The sequence below is a fragment of the Gorilla gorilla genome, chromosome 19 (genome assembly GCF_029281585.2).
Source record: "Gorilla gorilla gorilla isolate KB3781 chromosome 19, NHGRI_mGorGor1-v2.1_pri, whole genome shotgun sequence".
NCBI classification, from domain to species: domain Eukaryota; kingdom Metazoa; phylum Chordata; class Mammalia; order Primates; family Hominidae; genus Gorilla; species Gorilla gorilla.
In genome coordinates this window covers 12,919,482-12,942,093 of record NC_073243.2, presented here as the reverse complement: position 1 = coordinate 12,942,093, position 22,612 = coordinate 12,919,482, and positions in this window count along the sequence as shown.

Genomic DNA, 22,612 nt, shown 5'->3' with positions numbered 1-22,612 from the left:
TAGCGGTGTAGATATTTCCATGTTTTACAGATAGCGGTGTAGATATTTCCATGTTCATACAGATAGCGGTGTAGATATTTCCATGTTCATACAGATAGCGGTGTAGATATTTCCATGTTCATAGGGATGGCGGTGTAGATATTTACATGTTCATACAGATGGCGGTGTAGATATTTCCATGTTTTTAGAGATGGCGGTGTAGATATTTTCATGTTTACACAGATGGCGGTGTAGATATTTCCATGTTTACACAGATAGCGGTGTAGACATTTCCATGTTTACACAGATAGCGGTGTGGATATTTCCATGTTTATGCAGATAGCGGTTTAGATATTTCCATGTTTATACAGATAGCGGTGCGGATATTTCCATGTTTATACAGATAGTTAGGCAGAGATTTCCATGTTTATACAGATAGCGGTGTAGATATTTCCATCTTAATACAGATGGCGGTGTAGATATGTCTATGATCGTACAGATGGCGGTGTAGATATTTCCATGTTCATACAGATGGCGGTGTAGATATTTCGAAGTTTATACAGATAGCGCTGTTCTTATTTCCATATTTAAAGAGAAATCTGTGTGGATATTTCCATGTATATGCAGATAGCTGTGTAGATATTTCCTTGTTCATGCAGATGGCGGTGTAGATATTTCCACGTTCATCCAGATGACGGTGTAGTTATATCCGAGTTCATACAGATGTCGGTGAAGATATTTCCATGTTCATAAAGATGGCTGTGTAGATATTTCCATGTTCATACACATGGCGGTGTAGATATTTCCATGTTCATAGAGATGGCGGTGTAGATATTTCCATGTTCATACAATTGGCGGTGTAGATATTTCCATGTTCATAGAGATGCCGGTGTAGATATTTCCATGTTTATACAGATAGCAGTGTAGTTATTTCCATGTTTATAGAGATAGCAGTGAAGATATTTCCATTGATATACAGATAGCTGTGTAGATATTTGCATGTTCCTGCAGATAGCGGTGTAGATATTTCCATGTTAATACTGATAGCGGTGTAGATATTTCCATGTTCATACACATAGCGGTGTAGATATTTCCATGTTCATACAGATAACGGTGTAGATATTTCCATGTTCATACAGATAGCGGTGTAGATATTTCCATGTTCACACAGATAGCGGTGTAGATATTTCCATGTTCATACAGTTAGCGGTGTAGATATTTCCATGTTCATGTAGATAGCGGTGTAGATATTTCCATGTTCATCCAGATGCCGGTGTAGATATATCCATGTTCATACAGATGGCGGTGAAGATATTTCCATGTTCATACAGACGGCGGTGTAGATATTTCCATGTTCATACAAATGGCGGTGTAGATATTTCTATGTTCATACAGATGGCGGTGTAGATATTTCCGTGTTCATACAAATGGCGGTGTAGTTATTTCCATGTTCATAGAGATGGCGGTGTTGATATTTCCATGTTTATACAGATAGCAATGTAGATATTTCCATGTTTATAGAGATAGCGCTGTAGATATTTCCATTGATATACAGATAGCTGTGTAGGTATTTGCATGTTCATACAGATAGCGGTGTAGATATTTCCATGTTCATACAGATAGCGGTGTAGATATTTCCATGTTCATACAGATAGCGGTGTAGATATTTCCATGTTTTACAGATAGCGGTGTAGATATTTCCATGTTCATACAGATAGCAGTTTAGATATTTCCATGTTCATACAGTTAGCGGTGTAGATATTTCCATGTTCATACAGATGGCAGTGTAGATATTTACATGTTCATACAGATGGCGGTGTAGATATTTCCATGTTCGTACGGATGACAGTGTAGATATTTCCATGTTCATACAGGTGGCGGTGTAGTTATTTCCATGTTTATAGAGATAGCAGTGTAGATATTTCCATTGATATACATATAGCTGTGTAGATATTAGCATGTTCATACAGATAGCGGTGTAGATATTTCCATGTTCATACAGATAGAGGTGTAGATATTTCCATGTTCATACAGATTGCGGTGTAGATATTTCCATGTTCATACAGATAACGGTGTAGATTTTTCCATGTTCATACAGATAGCGGTGTAGATATTTCCATGTTCATACAGTTAGCGGTGACGATATTTCCATGTTCATACAGATGGCGGTGTAGATATTTACGTGTTCATACAGATGGCATTGTAGATATTTCCATGTTCGTACAGATGGCGGTGTAGATATTTCCATGTTCAAAGAGATGACGGTGTAGATATTTCCATGTTTATGCAGATAGCGGTATAGATATTTCCATGTTTATACAGATGGTGGTGTAGATATTTCCATGTTTATAGAGATGGTGGTCTAGAAATTTCCATGTTTATAGAGATAGTGGTGTAGTTATTTCCAAGTTTATAGAGACGGCGTTGTAGATATTTCCATGTTTATACAGATAGCGGTGAAGATATTTCCATGTTTATAGAGATAGTGGTGTAGATAATTTCAATTTTATACAGATAGCAGTGTAGATAATTCCAAGTTCATACAGATAGCGTTGTAGATATTTCCACGTTTATAGAGATGGCGGTGTAGATATTTCCATGTTCATACAGATGGCGGTGTAGATATTTCCATGTTTTTAGAGATGGCGGTGTAGATATTTTCATGTTTACCCAGATGGCGGTGGAGATATTTCCATGTTTATACAGATAGCAGTGAGGATATTTCCATGTTTATACAGATAGTTGGGCAGATATTTCCATGTTTATACAGATAGCGGTGTAGATATTTCCATCTTAATACAGATGGCGGTGTAGATATGTCCATGTTCGTACAGATGGCGGTGTAGATATTTCCATGTTCATAGAGATGGCGATGTAGATATTTCCATGTTCATACAAATGGCGGTGTAGATATTTCCATGTTCATAGAGATGGCGATGTAGATATTTCCATGTTTATACAGATAGCAGTGTAGTTATTTCCATGTTAATAGAGATAGCAGTGTAGATATTTACATTGATATACAGATAGCTGTGTAGATATTTGCATGTTCATACAGATAGCGGTGTAGATATTTCCATGTTCATACTGTTAATGGTGTAGATATTTCCATGTTCATACAGATGGCGGTGTAGATATTTCCATGTTCATACAAATGGCGGTGTGGATATTTCTATGTTCATACAGATGGCGGTGTAGATATTTCCATGTTCATAGAGATGGCGGTGTAGCTATTTCCATGTTTATACAGATAGCAATGTAGATATTTCCATGTTTATAGAGATAGCGGTGCAGATATTTCCATTGATATGCAGATAGCTGTGTAGATATTTGCATGTTCATACAGATAACGGTGTAGATATTTCCATGTTCATACAGATAGCGGTGTAGATATTTCCATGTTCATACAGATAGCGGTGTAGATATTTCCATGTTTTACAGATAGCGGTGTAGATATTTCCATGTTCATACAGATAGCGGTGTAGATATTTCCATGTTCATACAGTTAGCGGTGTAGATATTTCCATGTTCATACAGATGGCGGTGTAGATATTTACATGTTCATACAGATGGCGGTGTAGATATTTCCATGTTCGTACGGATGGCTGTGTAGATATTTCCATGTTCATACAGGTGGCGGTGTAGATATTTCCATGTTCATACAGATAGCAGTGTAGTTATTTCCATGTTTATAGAGATAGCAGTGTAGATATTTCCATTGATATACAGATAGCTGTGTAGATATTTACATGTTCATACAGATGGCGGTGTAGATATTTCCATGTTCGTACGGATGGCAGTGTAGATATTTCCATGTTCGTACAGGTGGCGGTGTAGATATTTCCATGTTTATACAGATAGCAGTGCAGTTATTTCAATGTTTATAGAGATAGCAATGTAGATATTTCCATTGATATACATATAGCTGTGTAGATATTTGCATGTTCATACAGATAGCGGTGTAGATATTTCCATGTTCATACAGATAGAGGTGTAGATATTTCCATGTTCATACAGATTGCGGTGTAGATATTTCCATGTTCATACAGATAGCGGTGTAGATATTTCCATGTTTTACAGATAGCGGTGTAGATATTTCCATGTTCATACAGATAGCGGTGTAGATATTTCCATGTTTATAGAGATGGCGGTCTAGATATTTCCATGTTTATAGAGATAGTGGTGTAGTTATTTCCTAGTTTATAGAGACAGCGTTGTAGATATTTCCATGTTGATACAGATAGCGGTGAAGGTATTTCCATGTTTATACAGATAGCGGTGTAGATATTTCCATGTTTATACAGATAGCAGTGTAGATATTTCCATGTTTATAGAGATAGTTGTGTAGATAATTTCAATTTTATACTGATAGCAGTGTAGATATTTCCAAGTTCATACAGATAGCGGTGTAGATATTTCCATGTTCATACAGATGGCGGTGTAGATATTTACATGTTCATACAGATGGCGGTGTAGATATTTCCATGTTCGTACGGATGGCAGTGTAGATATTTCCATGTTCATACAGGTGGCGGTGTAGATATTTCCATGTTCATACAGATAGCAGTGTAGTTATTTCCATGTTTATAGAGATAGCAGTGTAGATATTTCCATTGATATACAGATAGCTGTGTAGATATTTACATGTTCATACAGATGGCGGTGTAGATATTTCCATGTTCGTACGGATGGCAGTGTAGATATTTCCATGTTCGTACAGGTGGCGGTGTAGATATTTCCATGTTTATACAGATAGCAGTGCAGTTATTTCAATGTTTATAGAGATAGCAATGTAGATATTTCCATTGATATACATATAGCTGTGTAGATATTTGCATGTTCATACAGATAGCGGTGTAGATATTTCCATGTTCATACAGATAGAGGTGTAGATATTTCCATGTTCATACAGATTGCGGTGTAGATATTTCCATGTTCATACAGATAGCGGTGTAGATATTTCCATGTTTTACAGATAGCGGTGTAGATATTTCCATGTTCATACAGATAGCGGTGTAGATATTTCCATGTTTATAGAGATGGCGGTCTAGATATTTCCATGTTTATAGAGATAGTGGTGTAGTTATTTCCTAGTTTATAGAGACAGCGTTGTAGATATTTCCATGTTTATACAGATAGCGGTGAAGGTATTTCCATGTTTATACAGATAGCGGTGTAGATATTTCCATGTTTATACAGATAGCAGTGTAGATATTTCCATGTTTATAGAGATAGTTGTGTAGATAATTTCAATTTTATACTGATAGCAGTGTAGATATTTCCAAGTTCATACAGATAGCGGTGTAGATATTTCCACGTTTATAGAGATGGTGGTGTAGATATTTCCATGTTCATACAGATGGCGGTGTAGATATTTCCATGTTTTTAGAGATGGCGGTGTAGATATTTTCATGTTTACACAGATGGCGGTGTAGATATTTCCATGTTTACACAGATAGCGGTGTAGACATTTCCATGTTTACACAGATAGCGGTGTGGATATTTCCATGTTTATGCAGATAGCGGTGTAGATATTTCCATGTTTATACAGATAGCGGTGCGGATATTTCCATGTTTATACAGATAGTTAGGCAGAGATTTCCATGTTTATACAGATAGCGGTGTAGATATTTCCATCTTAATACAGATGGCGGTGTAGATATGTCTATGATCGTACAGATGGCGGTGTAGATATTTCCATGTTCATACAGATGGCGGTGTAGATATTTCGAAGTTTATACAGATAGCGCTGTACTTATTTCCATATTTAAAGAGAAATCTGTTTGGATATTTCCATGTATATGCAGATAGCTGTGCAGATATTTCCTTGTTCATGCAGATGGCGGTGTAGATATTTCCACGTTCATCCAGATGACGGTGTAGATATATCCGTGTTCATACAGATGGCGGTGAAGATATTTCCATGTTCATAAAGATGGCTGTGTAGATATTTCCATGTTCATACACATGGCGGTGTAGATATTTCCATGTTCATAGAGATGGCGGTGTAGATATTTCCATGTTCATACAATTGGCGGTGTAGATATTTCCATGTTCATAGAGATGGCGGTGTAGATATTTCCATGTTTATACAGATAGCAGTGTAGTTATTTCCATGTTTATAGAGATAGCAGTGTAGATATTTCCATTGATATACAGATAGCTGTGTAGATATTTGCATGTTCCTGCAGATAGCGGTGTAGATATTTCCATGTTAATACTGATAGCGGTGTAGATATTTCCATGTTCATACACATAGCGGTGTAGATATTTCCATGTTCATACAGATAACGGTGTAGATATTTCCATGTTCATACAGATAGCGGTGTAGATATTTCCATGTTCACACAGATAGCGGTGTAGATATTTCCATGTTCATACAGTTAGCGGTGTAGATATTTCCATGTTCATGTAGATAGCGGTGTAGATATTTCCATGTTCATCCAGATGCCGGTGTAGATATATCCATGTTCATACAGATGGCGGTGAAGATATTTCCATGTTCATACAGATGGCGGTGTAGATATTTCCATGTTCATACAAATGGCGGTGTAGATATTTCTATGTTCATACAGATGGCGGTGTAGATATTTCCGTGTTCATACAAATGGCGGTGTAGTTATTTCCGTGTTCATAGAGATGGCGGTGTTGATATTTCCATGTTTATACAGATAGCAATGTAGATATTTCCATGTTTATAGAGATAGCGCTGTAGATATTTCCATTGATATACAGATAGCTGTGTAGGTATTTCCATGTTCATACAGATAGCGGTGTAGATATTTCCATGTTCATACAGATAGCGGTGTAGATATTTCCATGTTCATACAGATAGCGGTGTAGATATTTCCATGTTTTACAGATAGCGGTGTAGATATTTCCATGTTCATACAGATAGCAGTTTAGATATTTCCATGTTCATACAGTTAGCGGTGTAGATATTTCCATGTTCATACAGATGGCAGTGTAGATATTTACATGTTCATACAGATGGCGGTGTAGATATTTCCATGTTCGTACGGATGACAGTGTAGATATTTCCATGTTCATACAGGTGGCGGTGTAGTTATTTCCATGTTTATAGAGATAGCAGTGTAGATATTTCCATTGATATACACATAGCTGTGTAGATATTAGCATGTTCATACAGATAGCGGTGTAGATATTTCCATGTTCATACAGATAGAGGTGTAGATATTTCCATGTTCATACAGATTGCGGTGTAGATATTTCCATGTTCATACAGATAACGGTGTAGATTTTTCCATGTTCATACAGATAGCGGTGTAGATATTTCCATGTTCATACAGTTAGCGGTGACGATATTTCCATGTTCATACAGATGGCGGTGTAGATATTTACGTGTTCATACAGATGGCATTGTAGATATTTCCTTGTTCGTACAGATGGCGGTGTAGATATTTCCATGTTCAAAGAGATGACGGTGTAGATATTTCCATGTTTATGCAGATAGCGGTATAGATATTTCCATGTTTATACAGATGGTGGTGTAGATATTTCCATGTTTATAGAGATGGTGGTCTAGAAATTTCCATGTTTATAGAGATAGTGGTGTAGTTATTTCCAAGTTTATAGAGACGGCGTTGTAAATATTTCCATGTTTATACAGATAGCGGTGAAGATATTTCCATGTTTATAGAGATAGTGGTGTAGATAATTTCAATTTTACAGATAGCAGTGTTGATAATTCCAAGTTCATACAGATAGCGTTGTAGATATTTCCACGTTTATAGAGATGGCGGTGTAGATATTTATATGTTCATACAGGTGGCGGTGTAGATATTTCCATGTTTTTAGAGATGGCGGTGTAGATATTTTCATGTTTACCCAGATGGCGGTGGAGATATTTCCATGTTTATACAGATAGCAGTGAGGATATTTCCATGTTTATACAGATAGTTGGGCAGATATTTCCATGTTTATACAGATAGCGGTGTAGATATTTCCATCTTAATACAGATGGCGGTGTAGATATGTCCATGTTCGTACAGATGGCGGTGTAGATATTTCCATGTTCATAGAGATGGCGATGTAGATATTTCCATGTTCATACAAATGGCGGTGTAGATATTTCCATGTTCATAGAGATGGCGATGTAGATATTTCCATGTTTATACAGATAGCAGTGTAGTTATTTCCATGTTAATAGAGATAGCAGTCTAGATATTTACATTGATATACAGATAGCTGTGTAGATATTTGCATGTTCATACAGATAGCGGTGTAGATATTTCCATGTTCATACTGTTAATGGTGTAGATATTTCCATGTTCATACAGATGGCGGTGTAGATATTTCCATGTTCATACAAATGGCGGTGTGGATATTTCTATGTTCATACAGATGGCGGTGTAGACATTTCCATGTTCATAGAGATGGCGGTGTAGCTATTTCCATCTTTATACAGATAGCAATGTAGATATTTCCATGTTTATAGAGATAGCGGTGCAGATATTTCCATTGATATGCAGATAGCTGTGTAGATATTTGCATGTTCATACAGATAACGGTGTAGATATTTCCATGTTCATACAGATAGCGGTGTAGATATTTCCATGTTCATACAGATAGCGGTGTAGATATTTCCATGTTTTACAGATAGCGGTGTAGATATTTCCATGTTCATACAGATAGCGGTGTAGATATTTCCATGTTCATACAGTTAGCGGTGTAGATATTTCCATGTTCATACAGATGGCGGTGTAGATATTTACATGTTCATACAGATGGCGGTGTAGATATTTCCATGTTCGTACGGATGGCAGTGTAGATATTTCCATGTTCATACAGGTGGCGGTGTAGATATTTCCATGTTCATACAGATAGCAGTGTAGTTATTTCCATGTTTATAGAGATAGCAGTGTAAATATTTCCATTGATATACAGATAGCTGTGTAGATATTTACATGTTCATACAGATGGCGGTGTAGATATTTCCATGTTCGTACGGATGGCAGTGTAGATATTTCCATGTTCGTACAGGTGGCGGTGTAGATATTTCCATGTTTATACAGATAGCAGTGCAGTTATTTCAATGTTTATAGAGATAGCAATGTAGATATTTCCATTGATATACATATAGCTGTGTAGATATTTGCATGTTCATACAGATAGCGGTGTAGATATTTCCATGTTCATACAGATAGAGGTGTAGATATTTCCATGTTCATACAGATTGCGGTGTAGATATTTCCATGTTCATACAGATAACGGTGTAGATATTTCCATGTTCATACAGATAGCGGTGTAGATATTTCCATGTTCATACAGTTAGCGGTGTAGATATTTCCATGTCCATACAGATGCTGGTGTAGATATTTACATGTTTATAGAGATTGTGGTGTAGATATTTCCATGTTTATATAGAGGGCGGTTTAGATATTTCCATGTTCATACCGATGGCGGTGTATATATTTCCATGTTCATAGAGATGGCGGTGAAGATATTTCCATGTTCATACAGATGGCGGTGTAGATATTTCCATGTTCATAGAGATGGCGGTGTAGACATTGACACGTTCATACAGATGGCGGTGTAGATATTTCCATGTTCGTACAGATGGCAGTGTAGATACTTCCATGTTCATACAGGTGGCGGTGTAGATATTCCCATGTTTTTACAGATAGCTGTGTAGTTATTTCCATGTTGATAGAGATATCAGTGGGGATATTTCCATTGATATACAGAGAGTTGTGTAGATATTTGCATGTTCATACACATAGCGGTGTAGATATTTCCAGGTTCATACAGATAGCGGTGTAGATATTTCCATGTTCATACACATAGCGGTGTAGATATTTCCATGTTCATACAGATAACCTTGTAGATATTTCCATGTTCATACAGATAGCGTTGTAGATATTTCCATGTTCACACAGATTGCGGTGTAGATATTTCCATGTTCATACAGTTAGCGGTGTAGATATTTCCATGTTCATCCAGATGCCGGTGTAGATATATCCATGTTCATACAGATGGCGGTGAAGATATTTCCATGTTCATACAGATGGCAGTGTAGATATTTCCATGTTCATACAAATGGCGGTGTAGATATTTCTATGTTCATACAGTTGGCGGTGTAGGTATTTCCGTGTTCATACAAATGGCGGTGTAGATATTTCCATGTTCATAGAGATGGCGGTGTAGATATTTCCATGTTTATACAGATAGCAATGTAGATATTTCCATGTTTATAGAGATAGCGGTGTAGATATTTCCATTGATATACAGATAGCTGTGTAGATATTTGCATGTTCATACAGATAGCGGTGTAGATATTTCCATGTTCATACAGATAGCGGTATAGATATTTCCATGTTCATACAGATAGCGGTGTAGATATTTCCATGTTTTACAGATAGCGGTGTAGATATTTCCATGTTCATACAGATAGCGGTGTAGATATTTCCATGTTCATACAGATAGCGGTGTAGATATTTCCATGTTCATAGGGATGGCGGTGTAGATATTTACATGTTCATACAGATGGCGGTGTAGATATTTCCATGTTCATACGGATGGCGGTGTAGATATTTCCTTGTTCATACAGATAGCAGTGTAGTTATTTCCATGTTTATAGAGATAGCAGTGTAGATATTTCCATTGATATACAGATAGCTGTGTAGATATTTACATGTTCATACAGATGGCGGTGTAGATATTTCCATGTTCATACACATGGCGGTGTAGATATTTCCATGTTCATAGAGATGGCGATGTAGATATTTCCATGTTCATACAAATAGCGGTGTAGATATTTCCATGTTCATAGAGATGGCGGCGTAGGTATTTCCATGTTTATACAGATAGCAGTGTAGTTATTTCCATGTTTATTGAAATAGCAATGTAGATATTTCCATTGATATACAGATAGCTCTGTAGATATTTGCATGTTCATACAGATAGCGGTGTAGATATTTCCATGTTAATACTGATAGCGGTGTAGTTATTTCCATGTTCACACGTTTAGCGGTGTAGATATTTCCATGTTCATACAGCTGGCGGTGTAGATATTTCCATGTTCATACAGATGGTGGTGTAGATATTTACATGTTCATACAGATCGCGGTGTAGATATTTCCATGTTGGTACGGATGGAAGTGTAGATATTTCCATGTTCATACAGGTGGCGGTGTAGATATTCCCATGTTTTTACAGATAGCTGTGTAGTTGTTTCCATGTTTATAGAGATAGCAGTGTAGATATTTCCATTGATATACAGATAGCTGTGTAGAAATTTGCATGTTCATACAGATAGCGGTGTAGTTATTTCCATGTTCATAAAGATAGCGGTGTAGATATTTCCATGTTCATACACCTAGCGGTGTAGATATTTCCATGTTCATACAGATAACGGTGTAGATATTTCCATGTTCATACAGATAGCGGTGTAGATATTTCCATGTTCACACAGATAGCGATGTAGATATTTCCATGTTCATACAGTTAGCGTTGTAGACATTTCCATGTTCATGCAGATAGCGGTGTAGATATTTCCATGTTCATACAGATGCCGGTGTAGATATATCCATGTTCATACAGATGGCGGTGAAGATATTTCCATGTTCATACAGATGGCGGTGTAGATATTTCCATGTTGATACAGATGGCGGTGTAGATATTTCTATGTTCATACAGATGGCGGTGTAGATATTTCCGTGTTCATACAAATGGCGGTGTAGATATTTCCATGTTCATAGAGATGGCGGTGTAGATATTTCCATGTTTATACAGATAGCAATGTAGATATTTCCATGTTTATAGAGATAGCGGTTTAGATATTTCCATTGATATACAGATAGCTGTGTAGATATTTGCATGTTCATACAGATAACGGTGTAGATATTTCCATGTTCATACAGATAGCGGTGTGGATATTTCCATGTTCATACAGATAGCGGTGTAGATATTTCCATGTTTTACAGATAGCGGTGTAGATATTTCCATGTTCATACAGATAGCGGTGTAGATATTTCCATGTTTATAGAGATGGCAGTCTAGATATTTCCATGTTTATAGAGATAGTGGTGTAGTTATTTCCAAGTTTATAGAGACAGCATTGTAGATATTTCCATGTTTATACAGAGAGCGGTGAAGGTATTTCCATGTTTATACAGATAGCGGTGTAGATATTTCCATGTTTATACAGATAGCAGTGTAGATATTTCCATGTTTATAGAGATAGTTGTGTAGATAATTTCAATTTTATACTGATAGCAGTGTAGATATTTCCAAGTTCATACAGATAGCGGTGTAGATATTTCCACGTTTATAGAGATGGTGGTGTAGATATTTCCATGTTCATACAGATGGCGGTGTAGATATTTCCATGTTTTTAGAGATGGCGGTATAGATATTTTCATGTTTACACAGATGGCGGTGTAGATATTTCCATGTTTACACAGATAGCGGTGTAGACATTTCCATGTTTACACAGATAGCGGTGTGGATATTTTCATGTTTATGCAGATAGCGGTGTAGATATTTCCATGTTTATACAGATAGCGGTGCGGATATTTCCATTTTTATACAGATAGTTAGGCAGAGATTTCCATGTTTATACAGATAGCGGGGTAGATATTTCCATCTTAATACAGATGGCCGTGTAGATATGTCTATGTTCGTACAGATGGCGGTGTAGATATTTCCATGTTCATACAGATGGCGGTGTAGATATTTCGAAGTTTATACATATAGCGCTGTACTTATTTCCATATTTAAAGAGAAATCTATGTAGATATTTCCATGTAAATGCAGATAGGTCTGTAGATATTTCCATGTTCATGCAGATAGCGGTGTAGATATTTCCACGTTCATCCAGATGACGGTGTAGATATATCCGTGTTCATACAGATGGCGGTGAAGATATTTCCATGTTCATAAAGATGGCGGTGTAGATATTTCCATGTTCATACACATGGCGGTGTAGATATTTCCATGTTCATAGAGATGGCGGTGTAGATATTTCCATGTTCATACAATTGGCGGTGTAGATATTTCCCTGTTCATAGAGATGGCGGTGTAGATATTTCCATGTTTATACAGATAGCAGTGTAGTTATTTCCATGTTTATAGAGATAGCAGTGTAGATATTTCCTTTGATATACAGATAGCTGTGTAGATATTTGCATGTTCCTGCAGATAGCGGTGTAGATATTTCCATGTTAATACTGATAGCGGTTTAGATATTTCCATGTTCATACACATAGCGGTGTGGATATTTCCATGTTCATACAGATAACGGTGTAGATATTTCCACGTTCATACAGATAGCGGTGTAGATATTTCCATGTTCACACAGATAGCGGTGTAGATATTTCCATGTTCATACAGTTAGCGGTGTAGATATTTCCATGTTCATGTAGATAGCGGTGTAGATATTTCCATGTTCATCCAGATGCCGGTGTAGATATATCCATGTTCATACAGATGGCGGTGAAGGTATTTCCATGTTCATACAGATGGAGGGGTAGATATTTCCATGTTCATACAAATGGCGGTGTAGATATTTCTATGTTCATACAGATGGCGGTGTAGATATTTCCGTGTTCATACAAATGGCGGTGTAGATATTTCCATGTTCATAGAGATGGCGGTGTTGATATTTCCATGTTTATAAAGATAGCAATGTAGATATTTCCATGTTTATAGAGATAGCGCTGTAGATATTTCCATTGATATACAGATAGCTGTGTAGATATTTGCATGTTCATACAGATAGCGGTGTAGATATTTCCATGTTCATACAGATAGCGGTGTAGATATTTCCATGTTCATACAGATAGCGGTGTAGATATTTCCATGTTTTACAGATAGCGGTGTAGATATTTCCATGTTCATACAGATAGCAGTGTAGATATTTCCATGTTCATACAGTTAGTGGTGTAGATATTTCCATGTTCATACAGATGGCAGTGTAGATATTTACATGTTCATACAGATGGCGGTGTAGATATTTCCATGTTCGTACGGATGGCAGTGTAGATATTTCCATGTTTATACAGGTGGCGGTGTAGATATTTCCATGTTTATACAGATAGCAGTGTAGTTATTTCCATGTTTATAGAGATAGCAGTGTAGATATTTCCATTGATATACATATAGCTGTGTAGATATTAGCAAGTTCATACAGATAGCGGTGTAGATATTTCCATGTTCATACAGATAGAGGTGTAGATATTTCCATGTTCATACAGATTGCGGTGTAGATATTTCCATGTTCATACAAATAACGGTGTAGATTTTTCCATGTTCATACAGATAGCGGTGTAGATATTTCCATGTTCATACAGTTAGCGGTGAAGATATTTCCATGTTCATACAGATGGCGGTGTAGATATTTCCATGTTCATACAGTTAGCGGTGAAGATATTTCCATGTTCATACAGATGGCGGTGTAGATATTTCCATGTTCATACAAATGGCGGTGTGGATATTTCTATGTTCATACAGATGGCGGTGTAGATATTTCCATGTTCATAGAGATGGCGGTGTAGCTATTTCCATGTTTATACAGATAGCAATGTAGATATTTCCATGTTTATAGAGATAGCGGTGCAGATATTTCCATTGATATGCAGATAGCTGTGTAGATATTTACATGTTCATACAGATGGCGGTGTAGATATTTCCATGTTCGTACGGATGGCAGTGTAGATATTTCCATGTTCGTACAGGTGGCGGTGTAGATATTTCCATGTTTATACAGATAGCAGTGCAGTTATTTCAATGTTTATAGAGATAGCAATGTAGATATTTCCATTGATATACATATAGCTGTGTAGATATTTGCATGTTCATACAGATAGCGGTGTAGATATTTCCATGTTCATACAGATAGAGGTGTAGATATTTCCATGTTCATACAGATTGCGGTGTAGATATTTCCATGTTCATACAGATAGCGGTGTAGATATTTCCATGTTCATACAGTTAGCGGTGTAGATATTTCCATGTCCATACAGATGCTGGTGTAGATATTTACATGTTTATAGAGATGGTGGTGTAGATATTTCCATGTTTATATAGAGGGCGGTTTAGATATTTCCATGTTCATACCGATGGCGGTGTATATATTTCCATGTTCATAGAGATGGCGGTGAAGATATTTCCATGTTCATACATATCGCGGTGTAGATATTTCCATGTTCATAGAGATGGCGGTGTAGACATTCACACGTTCATACAGATGGCGGTGTAGATATTTCCATGTTCGTACAGATGGCAGTGTAGATATTTCCATGTTCATACAGGTGGCGGTGTAGATATTCCCATGTTTTTACAGATAGCTGTGTAGTTATTTCCATGTTGATAGAGATATCAGTGGGGATATTTCCATTGATATACAGATAGTTGTGTAGATATTTGCATGTTCATACACATAGCGGTGTAGATATTTCCAGGTTCATACAGATAGCGGTGTAGATATTTCCATGTTCATACACATAGCGGTGTAGATATTTCCATGTTCATACAGATAACGTTGTAGATATTTCCATGTTCATACAGATAGCGTTGTAGATATTTCCATGTTCACACAGATTGCGGTGTAGATATTTCCATGTTCATACAGTTAGCGGTGTAGATATTTCCATGTTCATCCAGATGCCGGTGTAGATATATCCATGTTCATACAGATGGCGGTGAAGATATTTCCATGTTCATACAGATGGCAGTGTAGATATTTCCATGTTCATACAAATGGCGGTGTAGATATTTCTATGTTCATACAGTTGGCGGTGTAGGTATTTCCGTGTTCATACAAATGGCGGTGTAGATATTTCCATGTTCATAGAGATGGCGGTGTAGATATTTCCATGTTTATACAGATAGCAATGTAGATATTTCCATGTTTATAGAGATAGCGGTGTAGATATTTCCATTGATATACAGATAGCTGTGTAGATATTTGCATGTTCATACAGATAGCGGTGTAGATATTTCCATGTTCATACAGATAGCGGTATAGATATTTCCATGTTCATACAGATAGCGGTGTAGATATTTCCATGTTTTACAGATAGCGGTGTAGATATTTCCATGTTCATACAGATAGCGGTGTAGATATTTCCATGTTCATACAGATAGCGGTGTAGATATTTCCATGTTCATAGGGATGGCGGTGTAGATATTTACATGTTCATACAGATGGCGGTGTAGATATTTCCATGTTCATACGGATGGCGGTGTAGATATTTCCATGTTCATACAGATAGCAGTGTAGTTATTTCCATGTTTATAGAGATAGCAGTGTAGATATTTCCATTGATATACAGATAGCTGTGTAGATATTTACATGTTCATACAGATGGCGGTGTAGATATTTCCATGTTCATACACATGGCGGTGTAGATATTTCCATGTTCATAGAGATGGCGATGTAGATATTTCCATGTTCATACAAATAGCGGTGTAGATATTTCCATGTTCATAGAGATGGCGGCGTAGGTATTTCCATGTTTATACAGATAGCAGTGTAGTTATTTCCATGTTTATTGAAATAGCAATGTAGATATTTCCATTGATATACACATAGCTCTGTAGATATTTGCATGTTCATACAGATAGCGGTGTAGATATTTCCATGTTAATACTGATAGCGGTGTAGTTATTTCCATGTTCACACGTTTAGCGGTGTAGATATTTCCATGTTCATACAGCTGGCGGTGTAGATATTTCCATGTTCATACAGATGGTGGTGTAGATATTTACATGTTCATACAGATCGCGGTGTAGATATTTCCATGTTGGTACGGATGGAAGTGTAGATATTTCCATGTTCATACAGGTGGCGGTGTAGATATTCCCATGTTTTTACAGATAGCTGTGTAGTTGTTTCCATGTTTATAGAGATAGCAGTGTAGATATTTCCATTGATATACAGATAGCTGTGTAGAAATTTGCATGTTCATACAGATAGCGGTGTAGTTATTTCCATGTTCATAAAGATAGCGGTGTAGATATTTCCATGTTCATACACCTAGCGGTGTAGATATTTCCATGTTCATACAGATAACGGTGTAGATATTTCCATGTTCATACAGATAGCGGTGTAGATATTTCCATGTTCACACAGATAGCGATGTAGATATTTCCATGTTCATACAGTTAGCGGTGTAGACATTTCCATGTTCATGCAGATAGCGGTGTAGATATTTCCATGTTCATACAGATGCCGGTGTAGATATATCCATGTTCATACAGATGGCGGTGAAGATATTTCCATGTTCATACAGATGGCGGTGTAGATATTTCCATGTTGATACAGATGGCGGTGTAGATATTTCTATGTTCATACAGATGGCGGTGTAGATATTTCCGTGTTCATACAAATGGTGGTGTAGATATTTCCATGTTCATAGAGATGGCGGTGTAGATATTTCCATGTTTATACAGATAGCAATGTAGATATTTCCATGTTTATAGAGATAGCGGTTTAGATATTTCCATTGATATACAGATAGCTGTGTAGATATTTGCATGTTCATACAGATAACGGTGTAGATATTTCCATGTTCATACAGATAGCGGTGTGGATATTTCCATGTTCATACAGATAGCGGTGTAGATATTTCCATGTTTTACAGATAGCGGTGTAGATATTTCCATGTTCATACAGATAGCGGTGTAGATATTTCCATGTTTATAGAGATGGCAGTCTAGATATTTCCATGTTTATAGAGATAGTGGTGTAGTTATTTCCAAGTTTATAGAGACAGCATTGTAGATATTTCCATGTTTATACAGATAGCGGTGAAGGTATTTCCATGTTTATACAGATAGCGGTGTAGATATTTCCATGTTTATACAGATAGCAGTGTAGATATTTCCATGTTTATAGAGATAGTTGTGTAGATAATTTCAATTTTATACTGATAGCAGTGTAGATATTTCCAAGTTCATACAGATAGCGGTGTAGATATTTCCACGTTTATAGAGATGGTGGTGTAGATATTTCCATGTTCATACAGATGGCGGTGTAGATATTTCCATGTTTTTAGAGATGGCGGTATAGATATTTTCATGTTTACACAGATGGCGGTGTAGATATTTCCATGTTTACACAGATAGCGGTGTAGACATTTCCATGTTTACACAGATAGCGGTGTGGATATTTTCATGTTTATGCAGATAGCGGTGTAGATATTTCCATGTTTATACAGATAGCGGTGCGGATATTTCCATTTTTATACAGATAGTTAGGCAGAGATTTCCATGTTTATACAGATAGCGGGGTAGATATTTCCATCTTAATACAGATGGCCGTGTAGATATGTCTATGTTCGTACAGATGGCGGTGTAGATATTTCCATGTTCATACAGATGGCGGTGTAGATATTTCGAAGTTTATACATATAGCGCTGTACTTATTTCCATATTTAAAGAGAAATCTATGTAGATATTTCCATGTAAATGCAGATAGGTCTGTAGATATTTCCATGTTCATGCAGATAGCGGTGTAGATATTTCCACGTTCATCCAGATGACGGTGTAGATATATCCGTGTTCATACAGATGGCGGTGAAGATATTTCCATGTTCATAAAGATGGCGGTGTAGATATTTCCATGTTCATACACATGGCGGTGTAGATATTTCCATGTTCATAGAGATGGCGGTGTAGATATTTCCATGTTCATACAATTGGCGGTGTAGATATTTCCCTGTTCATAGAGATGGCGGTGTAGATATTTCCATGTTTATACAGATAGCAGTGTAGTTATTTCCATGTTTATAGAGATAGCAGTGTAGATATTTCCTTTGATATACAGATAGCTGTGTAGATATTTGCATGTTCCTGCAGATAGCGGTGTAGATATTTCCATGTTAATACTGATAGCGGTTTAGATATTTCCATGTTCATACACATAGCGGTGTGGATATTTCCATGTTCATACAGATAACGGTGTAGATATTTCCACGTTCATACAGATAGCGGTGTAGATATTTCCATGTTCACACAGATAGCGGTGTAGATATTTCCATGTTCATACAGTTAGCGGTGTAGATATTTCCATGTTCATGTAGATAGCGGTGTAGATATTTCCATGTTCATCCAGATGCCGGTGTAGATATATCCATGTTCATACAGATGGCGGTGAAGGTATTTCCATGTTCATACAGATGGAGGGGTAGATATTTCCATGTTCATACAAATGGCGGTGTAGATATTTCTATGTTCATACAGATGGCGGTGTAGATATTTCCGTGTTCATACAAATGGCGGTGTAGATATTTCCATGTTCATAGAGATGGCGGTGTTGATATTTCCATGTTTATAAAGATAGCAATGTAGATATTTCCATGTTTATAGAGATAGCGCTGTAGATATTTCCATTGATATACAGATAGCTGTGTAGATATTTGCATGTTCATACAGATAGCGGTGTAGATATTTCCATGTTCATACAGATAGCGGTGTAGATATTTCCATGTTCATACAGATAGCGGTGTAGATATTTCCATGTTTTACAGATAGCGGTGTAGATATTTCCATGTTCATACAGATAGCAGTGTAGATATTTCCATGTTCATACAGTTAGTGGTGTAGATATTTCCATGTTCATACAGATGGCAGTGTAGATATTTACATGTTCATACAGATGGCGGTGTAGATATTTCCATGTTCGTACGGATGGCAGTGTAGATATTTCCATGTTTATACAGGTGGCGGTGTAGATATTTCCATGTTTATACAGATAGCAGTGTAGTTATTTCCATGTTTATAGAGATAGCAGTGTAGATATTTCCATTGATATACATATAGCTGTGTAGATATTAGCAAGTTCATACAGATAGCGGTGTAGATATTTCCATGTTCATACAGATAGAGGTGTAGATATTTCCATGTTCATACAGATTGCGGTGTAGATATTTCCATGTTCATACAAATAACGGTGTAGATTTTTCCATGTTCATACAGATAGCGGTGTAGATATTTCCATGTTCATACAGTTAGCGGTGAAGATATTTCCATGTTCATACAGATGGCGGTGTAGATATTTCCATGTTCATACAGTTAGCGGTGAAGATATTTCCATGTTCATACAGATGGCGGTGTAGATATTTCCATGTTCATACAAATGGCGGTGTGGATATTTCTATGTTCATACAGATGGCGGTGTAGATATTTCCATGTTCATAGAGATGGCGGTGTAGCTATTTCCATGTTTATACAGATAGCAATGTAGATATTTCCATGTTTATAGAGATAGCGGTGCAGATATTTCCATTGATATGCAGATAGCTGTGTAGATATTTGCATGTTCATACAGATAACGGTGTAGATATTTCCATGTTCATACAGATAGCGGTGTAGATATTTCCATGTTCATACAGATAGCGGTGTAGATATTTCCATGTTTTACAGATAGCGGTGTAGATATTTCCATGTTCATACAGATAGCTGTGTAGATATTTCCATGTTCATACAGTTAGCGGTGTAGATATTTCCATGTTCATACAGATGGCGGTGTAGATATTTACATGTTCATACAGATGGCGGTGTAGATATTTCCATGTTCGTACGGATGGCAGTGTAGATATTTCCATGTTCATACAGGTGGCGGTGTAGATATTTCCATGTTCATACAGATAGCAGTGTAGTTATTTCCATGTTTATAGAGATAGCAGTGTAGATATTTCCATTGATATACAGATAGCTGTGTAGATATTTACATGTTCATACAGGTGGCGGTGTAGATATTTCCATGTTCGTACCGATGGCAGTGTAGATATTTCCATGTTCGTACAGGTGGCGGTGTAGATATTTCCATGTTTATACAGATAGCAGTGCAGTTATTTCAATGTTTATAGAGATAGCAATGTAGATATTTCCATTGATATACATATAGCTGTGTAGATATTTGCATGTTCATACAGATAGCGGTGTAGATATTTCCATGTTCATACAGATAGAGGTGTAGATATTTCCATGTTCATACAGATTGCGGTGTAGATATTTCCATGTTCATACAGATAGCGGTGTAGATATTTCCATGTTCATACAGTTAGCGGTGTAGATATTTCCATGTCCATACAGATGCTGGTGTAGATATTTACATGTTTATAGAGATGGTGGTGTAGATATTTCCATGTTTATATAGAGGGCGGTTTAGATATTTCCATGTTCATACCGATGGCGGTGTATATATTTCCATGTTCATAGAGATGGCGGTGAAGATATTTCCATGTTCATACATATCGCGGTGTAGATATTTCCATGTTCATAGAGATGGCGGTGTAGACATTCACACGTTCATACAGATGGCGGTGTAGATATTTCCATGTTCGTACAGATGGCAGTGTAGATATTTCCATGTTCATACAGGTGGCGGTGTAGATATTCCCATGTTTTTACAGATAGCTGTGTAGTTATTTCCATGTTGATAGAGATATCAGTGGGGATATTTCCATTGATATACAGATAGTTGTGTAGATATTTGCATGTTCATACACATAGCGGTGTAGATATTTCCAGGTTCATACAGATAGCGGTGTAGATATTTCCATGTTCATACACATAGCGGTGTAGATATTTCCATGTTCATACAGATAACGTTGTAGATATTTCCATGTTCATACAGATAGCGTTGTAGATATTTCCATGTTCACACAGATTGCGGTGTAGATATTTCCATGTTCATACAGTTAGCGGTGTAGATATTTCCATGTTCATCCAGATGCCGGTGTAGATATATCCATGTTCATACAGATGGCGGTGAAGATATTTCCATGTTCATACAGATGGCAGTGTAGATATTTCCATGTTCATACAAATGGCGGTGTAGATATTTCTATGTTCATACAGTTGGCGGTGTAGGTATTTCCGTGTTCATACAAATGGCGGTGTAGATATTTCCATGTTCATAGAGATGGCGGTGTAGATATTTCCATGTTTATACAGATAGCAATGTAGATATTTCCATGTTTATAGAGATAGCGGTGTAGATATTTCCATTGATATACAGATAGCTGTGTAGATATTTGCATGTTCATACAGATAGCGGTGTAGATATTTCCATGTTCATACAGATAGCGGTATAGATATTTCCATGTTCATACAGATAGCGGTGTAGATATTTCCATGTTTTACAGATAGCGGTGTAGATATTTCCATGTTCATACAGATAGCGGTGTAGATATTTCCATGTTCATACAGATAGCGGTGTAGATATTTCCATGTTCATAGGGATGGCGGTGTAGATATTTACATGTTCATACAGATGGCGGTGTAGATATTTCCATGTTCATACGGATGGCGGTGTAGATATTTCCATGTTCATACAGATAGCAGTGTAGTTATTTCCATGTTTATAGAGATAGCAGTGTAGATATTTCCATTGATATACAGATAGCTGTGTAGATATTTACATGTTCATACAGATGGCGGTGTAGATATTTCCATGTTCATACACATGGCGGTGTAGATATTTCCATGTTCATAGAGATGGCGATGTAGATATTTCCATGTTCATACAAATAGCGGTGTAGATATTTCCATGTTCATAGAGATGGCGGCGTAGGTATTTCCATGTTTATACAGATAGCAGTGTAGTTATTTCCATGTTTATTGAAATAGCAATGTAGATATTTCCATTGATATACACATAGCT